This window comes from Engystomops pustulosus, chromosome 4 (assembly GCF_040894005.1).
Source record: "Engystomops pustulosus chromosome 4, aEngPut4.maternal, whole genome shotgun sequence".
NCBI classification, from domain to species: domain Eukaryota; kingdom Metazoa; phylum Chordata; class Amphibia; order Anura; family Leptodactylidae; genus Engystomops; species Engystomops pustulosus.
The window spans coordinates 205,602,667-205,610,411 of record NC_092414.1 but is presented as its reverse complement, the minus strand read 5'-3'; the positions used below and the strand labels follow the sequence as shown (position 1 = coordinate 205,610,411).

At 43.7% G+C, this 7,745-nt stretch overlaps 1 long non-coding RNA gene across 3 annotated transcripts in view; it reads left to right on the top strand.

Moving 5' to 3' along the window:
- The first annotated feature begins 3,986 nt into the window (after nt 1-3,986).
- Nucleotides 3,987-7,745, top strand: part of LOC140128147 (uncharacterized) — a 92,497-nt gene continuing 88,738 nt past the window's right edge. For all 3 annotated transcript variants that reach the window (XR_011855116.1, XR_011855117.1, XR_011855118.1), the window contains exon 1: nt 3,987-4,159. This is a non-coding gene — a long non-coding RNA (uncharacterized lncRNA). The remainder of the gene's footprint in view (nt 4,160-7,745) is intronic.

The window sequence follows — 7,745 nt, the reverse complement described above, 5'->3', positions numbered from 1 at the left end:
CCCCACTATATTGAGTATGCAGATCCCCCAGTATAGTGAGTATGCAGATCCCCCAGTATAGTGAGTATGCAGATCCCCCACTATATTGAGTATGCAGATCCCCCAGTATAGTGAGTATGCAGATCCCCCAGTATAGTGAGTATGCAGATCCCCCAGTATAGTGAGTATGCAGATCCCCCAGTATAGTGAGTATGCAGATCCCCCAGTATAGTGAGTATGCAGATCCCCCAGTATAGTGAGTATGCAGATCCCCCAGTATAGTGAGTATGCAGATCCCCCAGTATAGTGAGTATGCAGATCCCCCAGTATAGTGAGTATGCAGATCCCCCAGTATAGTGAGTATGCAGATCCCCCAGTATAGTGAGTATGCAGATCCCCCAGTATAGTGAGTATGCAGATCCCCCAGTATAGTGAGTATGCAGATCCCCCAGTATAGTGAGTATGCAGATCCCCCAGTATAGTGAGTATGCAGATCCCCCAGTATAGTGAGTATGCAGATCCCCCAGTATAGTGAGTATGCAGATCCCCCAGTATAGTGAGTATGCAGATCCCCCAGTATAGTGAGTATGCAGATCCCCCAGTATAGTGAGTATGCAGATCCCCCAGTATAGTGAGTATGCAGATCCCCCAGTATAGTGAGTATGCAGATCCCCCAGTATAGTGAGTATGCAGATCCCCCAGTATAGTGAGTATGCAGATCCCCCAGTATAGTGAGTATGCAGATCCCCCAGTATAGTGAGTATGCAGATCCCCCAGTATAGTGAGTATGCAGATCCCCCAGTATAGTGAGTATGCAGATCCCCCAGTATAGTGAGTATGCATATCCCCCAGTATAGTGAGTATGCAGATCCCCCAGTATAGTGAGTATGCAGATCCCCCAGTATAGTGAGTATGCAGATCCCCCAGTATAGTGAGTATGCAGATCCCCCAGTATAGTGAGTATGCAGATCCCCCAGTATAGTGAGTATGCATATCCCCCAGTATAGTGAGTATGCAGATCCCCCAGTATAGTGAGTATGCAGATCCCCCAGTATAGTGAGTATGCAGATCCCCCAGTATAGTGAGTATGCAGATCCCCCAGTATAGTGAGTATGCAGATCCCCCAGTATAGTGAGTATGCAGATCCCCCAGTATAGTGAGTATGCAGATCCCCCAGTATAGTGAGTATGCAGATCCCCCAGTATAGTGAGTATGCAGATCCCCCAGTAAAAAAAAAAGAATCCATTTCCCCCAGTAACAAAAAGAATCCATTTCCCCCAGTAAAAAAAAAGAATCCATTTCCCCCAGTAAAAAAAAAGGATCCATTTACCCCAGTAAAAAAAAGGATCCATTTCCCCCAGTAAAAAAAAAGGATCCATTTCCCCCAGTAAAAAAAGGATCCATTTCCCCCAGTAAAAAAAAGAATCCATTTGTCCCAGTAAAAAAAAAGAATCCATTTCCCCCAGTAAGTATCCCGATCCCATAGGCCACTCACTCCCCATAAATGCCCAAAAAAAACATAATAAAACTTATACTTACATGCAGTTCTGCTTCCACACCGCTTCTTCACCGCTTCTACTGACAGCTCCGTCTTCCCGCGGTTCCGACTTCCCGCACCTCCGCGCAGAGACACAGGCGCCGTGACGTCATCGGCCGCCTGTGTCCTGCAAAGTACGGAGCGACGCAGGGGCTGCGTCGCTCTGCATGTCTATCGCGCCTGTCTTAAAGAGACAGGTGCGATGGAATTACATGGTGGGCGTCCGAATCGCTCACCCTGTCTGCGAGCCAGATGCGGCCTCTAAAAGAGCCACATCTGGCTCGCGAGCCATAGGTTCCCGACCCCTGCTCTAGTAAGTGATCAGATTCCCTAGTGTTAACCCCTTAAGGCTCTGCGCCGTAGCTCTATGGAGCAGAGGTGCTGGGGGTGTATGAAGAGGGCTCACGGGCTGAGTCCTCTTCATACACAGGTGGGGGTTGTTGCATATTGCAGTAAACCCCCACTGTTAACTCCTCTGATGCCACCGGCAGCGGTGGCGTGTGGGCGACGCCATCTTGGATCTAATTGTCTCTCCCCCGATCGTCATGGGAGGGGCGGCGATCAGTTGCCATGACAGCCTCGGGTCTTCGGCAGACCCGAGGCTGCATGGTTTCTGCAGTTTCATTACAACGAGCCAGTGGCTCATTGTAGCGTATACTGTGCAGAAATGCCGTATACTGCCATACAGTAGTATTGCAGTATAGGGTAGGAATGATCAGACCATCTAGGGTTAATGTACCCTAGAGGGTCTAAAAAAAAAAAAAAAAAAGTTAAAAAACTTTTAAAAATAATGAAAAAATATTAAAAACCTAAAAGTTCAAATCACCCCCTTCTCCCTAGAACTGACAAAAAACTTAATAAACAGTAAAAGTCACAGACACATTAGGTATCTCCGCGTCCCAAAACTCCCGATCTATTAAAATATAAAAACTGTTATTGCCAGCGGTGACCCCCAATACGGAAAATGGCGGCCACATGTCCGAAATGCGACTTTTTTCTTCACATAAATGGAATAAAAAGTGACCAAAATGTCGCACAGGCCTCAAAATGGTAGCAATGAAAACATCGGCTCATTTAGCAAATAAAGACACCACACACCGCTCTGTACACTTTGGGGCACATTTACTTACCCGGTCCAGTCGTGATCCCGCAGCCTGTTGTCCAATGCTGATTCGGGTCTGCCGGGATTCACTAAGGTCCGTGCGCCCGATATCCAGCAGGTGTCGTTGCTGCGCTGAGGTCCGCCGGAGTTCACCTTCTTCTTCCTGGTGCATGTGAGTGCTGATCTTACGACACTAATTCTTTTTTAAATTCCGCAGTTTTTCCGAATCAGTTGTTGTCCGACGTCCACGCCCCGATTTCTGTCCCGTGAAAGCCGGTGTCGATGCGACACAATCCAGGGCAATTCAGCGCAAAACGGAAATTTTCGGGAAACCCGACGATGGTCGGCATTCAGACCCTTAAATGAGCCCCAATGTGTTTCAAAGTATGAAAAAGTTATTAACGTCAGATGATGGTGACATTTTGATTTTCTTTTTTGTACACATTTGTTTAATTTTTGAAAAATGCATTAAAACGCAATAAAACCCGTATAAATTTGGTATCACCTCGATCGTATCGAACTGAAGAATAAAGCTGAGGTGTTATTTGGAGCACGCATGTAAGTCATAAAAACTGATCCCACAAGAACGTGACGCGAACATGTTTTTTTTTTCCAATTTTTCCACATTTGGAATTTTTTTCCAGCTTCCTAATACACGGCATGGAATAAGAAATAATGTGACGGAGAAGTAAAATTTGTTACGCACAAAATAAGCCCTCACACAGACCTGTACATGGAAAAATGAAAAAGTTACGGATTTTTAAAGGTGGAGAGCAAAAATGAGCGAAAAAACCCTGCGTACCCTAGGGGATCTAGAAATACAGTACAAAAAAGTCACTTAAAAAAAAAAAAAAAACATAAAAATTCAAATCCCTAGAACTGATATAACAATAAATACAGTCTATCAATATTTAACGGAATAGCCCCCAAATTTCTACATCGCCTTTTTATGACCAAAATAAATTTGGTTTATTGTACTGACCCCAAAAATGAAAATGTCACCTCAATGTATATTGTTTTTCATTTTTTTTTGTATGTGTTGGCAGACCATGATTCAATGTGGATCTCATATCAATGTTTATTCAAAATTGGTTACACACCATTCCTGAGCCTATCATTAAACAGGTGTTTATTATTGTTTAATGGAAAAGAAAGCAGCTCGATAACACGTAGTGAGGTAAACCAGAAATAAAGTCTGTATAATGTGTCATGATGCAATTACTTTGCTCTGGTTTTACCTCAGAATGTCACCTCCATTTTCTGTAGTGGGAACCTCGAGAGACTGGCTCCGCGCCATTTTCTGCCAATAGGAAGATGCGGTAGGTTGATTGACAGCTGCTTCATCCAATCACAGTGCTGATAGTGTAAAGCAAGGGCAGAGACCCGAGAAGGTCCGTGTCTGCAGGAAGTAGAGTGACCAACATGGAGCAGATAACGATGTGCGTGTGAGGAGCACATAAATCAGGCAAAGGAAGAGATTAGGAAGACATGACTGCACAGAGAGTGTACAGCAGGAGAGGGAGAGCAGAGCTCCACCTCAGGTACAGCAGTTTACCTCAGAACTGCCGCCATTTTGATACTTGAGGCAGTTGATGCAGCTTCTAATGGACTCCATGAATTAGTTTAGTGTCGGAGACACTCAGAATGAAAACTAAGCCATGTATATAGTGACAAGGTGTCAGTTTCTGATATTTTAGGTGTAGTTGGTTTATGGATTACAATATGGTCTAAATATAATATCTACCTTATCTATCTATTGCTTTTTCTATATAACTTATATCAATCTCATATCTATTTCTCTCATATTTATCAACCTATCTATATATATACACACACACACACATATATATAAATATACTGTATCTGTCTCATTTATTTAGCCCTCATATCTATACATTTACATTATAATTGTGTAGCATGTATGATTATATATCCTAGGATACATTCAGACGGTCGTCTGCCACATATACGCCCCCATAGATGGCAATGGCGGCCTGGCGGTGGTATGGTGCCCCGTATGGCACCATAACGTTCCCTATACGGGGAAAAGATAGAGCCTGTCGGGTATACGGCTGTATGGATGTACCCTTTAAGAAATTTTTCCCACAAAGGCAAGTTAGGCCCTATCCACAGGATAGGGTTTTTCTCGGTAATCAGTGGGGGATTTCAGTGCTGAGACCACGCGGATCGCGAGAACGAGGGGTCCGACCGACCTCTAGGCGCTCCTCAGACTAATGGAGCTGACGTCCGCTCCATTAATCTCTATGGAGCTAACAGAGATCTGTGGGCTAACGGTGGGCACAGCGCTCGGCAATCTCCGTCAGCTCCATAGAGATTAATGGAGAAGAACGGTCATCCGCTGCTGTCTGCTCCTTTAGTCTAAAGAGTGGCGAGGGGTTGGTAGGACCCCTCGTTCTCCCGATCCGCGGGGGTCTCAGCACTGAGACCCCCACTGATCAGCAAGTTAGGCCCTATCCAGTGGATAGGGCCTAACTTGCCTTCTTGGGAAAACCCCTACTATATCATATCTATAGTATATCTGATATTGTCACTTATCTAATGTTGTAACTTATCTAGTTATCTTTCTATATAAGGCTCATACCAAATGGGGGGCATTAAGTATATGACGGTGTGTTGTTTGCTGGTGTATGATATAAGCCCTACTCCTCTGTTGCGCTGTAACTGCCTATCGCGCTGCCCTGCCTGGTGTAGATATGCGCTATTATCTGTGCCCGTTCAAGTCACATACCGCATCCAGACACGTCCTCCTTTACACCCATCCAAACTCACTTGTTGTGGATGTGCTGTAAGTATGTTTAGTAAGTATGGATATGCAGAAGAGGCTACAAATAAAAAATATGATTATATTATTAAACCAATAGACAAGGAATTTAACATGACATGTACCCCAGTTATTTATTTATTTAATTCTACGGCACTTATGTCCGCATAGACCCGGCGTAGAATTAATCTGGTCAAAGCCTCTTAGTATATTAAACTTGATGGAGTGAGTGTTATGATTGGCGCATGGGGCATCCGTCATGATAAATTCCCACCTTGACCATATGGATGGAATTGGATGAATTTCAGTATTTTTCTATATAAATTCTGATTATTGTCAAATCATCTTATTACCAGACATTCCCTCAACCACAATGATTCTTGAAAGATGGCGGTTCGGGATTATAACTAAACAGTGTCCTGACCAGCAGAATAGTGAGTGCAGCTCTGGAGTATACGGCAGGATGTAACTCAGGATCAGTACAGAATAAATGTCATGTATGTACACAATGACTGTACCAGCAGCAGAATAGTGAGTGCAGCTCTGGAGTATAATACTGGATGTAACTCAGGATCGGTACAGGATAAGTAATGTCATGTGTGTACACAGTGACTGCACCAGCAGCAGAATAGTGAGTGCAGCTCTGTGGTATAATACAGGATGTAACTCAGGATCAGTACAGAATAAATGTCATGTATGTACACAATGACTGTACCAGCAGCAGAATAGTGAGTGCAGCTCTGGAGTATAATACTGGATGTAACTCAGGATCGGTACAGGATAAGTAATGTCATGTGTGTACACAGTGACTGCACCAGCAGCAGAATAGTGAGTGCAGCTCTGGAGTATAATACAGGATGGAACTCAGGATCGGTACAGGATAAGTAATGTCATGTATCTACACAGTGACTGCACCAGCAGCAGAATAGTGAGTGCAGCTCTGGGGTATAATACAGGATGTAACTCAGGATCAGTACAGGATAAGTAATGTCATGTATGTACACAGTGACTGCACCAGTAGCAGAATAGTGAGTGCAGCTCTGGAGTATAATCAGTGGCGTAACTAGGAATGATTGGGCCCCATAGCAAACTTTTGCCTGGGCCCCCGTCCCCCCGCCGACCACAGCACTTCCTCCCACCCCCTGCCAATTTTGAACATATACAACATATATAGGGTTTTTTAATTATACAGTTTTAAAAGTAATTGCAATAAGGGGTTAGAAATGATGCAACAAACACCTAAAAGGACCTACTTCACAAAAAAAATGCCCCAGCAGCCTCCATTTTTCAAATAAAATGCCCCAGCAGCCTCCATTTTTCAAATAAAATGCCCCAGCAGCCTCCATTTTTCAAATAAAATGCCCCAGCAGCCTCCATTTTTCAAATAAAATGCCCCAGCAGCCTCCATTTTTCAAATAAAATGCCCCAGCAGCCTCCATTTTTCAAATAAAATGCCCCAGCAGCCTCCATTTTTCAAATAAAATGCCCCAGCAGCCTCCATTTTTCAAATAAAATGCCCCAGCAGCCTCCATTTTTCAAATAAAATGCCCCAGCAGCCTCCATTTTTCAAATAAAATGCCCCAGCAGCCTCCATTTTCAAATAAAATGCCCCAGCAGCCTCCATTTTCAAATAAAATGCCCCAGCAGCCTCCATTTTCCAATAAAATGCCCCAGCAGCCTCCATTTTTCAAATAAAATGCCCCAGCAGCCTCCATTTTTCAAATAAAATGCCCCAGCAGCCTCCATTTTCAAATAAAATGCCCCAGCAGCCTCCATTTTTCAAATAAAATGCCCCAGCAGCCTCCATTTTTCAAATAAAATGCCCCAGCAGCCTCCATTTTCAAATAAAATGCCCCAGCAGCCTCCATTTTCAAATAAAATGCCCCAGCAGCCTCCATTTTCAAATAAAATGCCCCAGCAGCCTCTTTTTTTTTAAAATAAAATGCCCCAGCAGCCTCTTTTTTTTAAATAAAATGCCCCAGCAGCCTCTATTTATTAAATAAAATGCCCCAGCAGCCTCTTTTTTTTTAAATAAAATGCCCCAGCAGCCTCTTTTTTTTAAATAAAATGCCCCAGCAGCCTCTTTTTTTAAATAAAATGCCCCAGCAGCCTCTTTTTTTAAATAAAATGCCCCAGCAGCCTCTATTTATTAAATAAAATGCCCCAGCAGCCTCTTTTTTTAAATAAAATGCCCCAGCAGCCTTGCCTAACAAGTAAAATGTCCCAGCAGCAGCCTCCCTTTACAAATAATAAACCTATATACTCACCCTCCGGTGATCGAGTCTTCTTACCTGTGTCTTCACGAGCAAAACAGCGACTCCGCTCCTCAAGCTCCTCCATGCTAA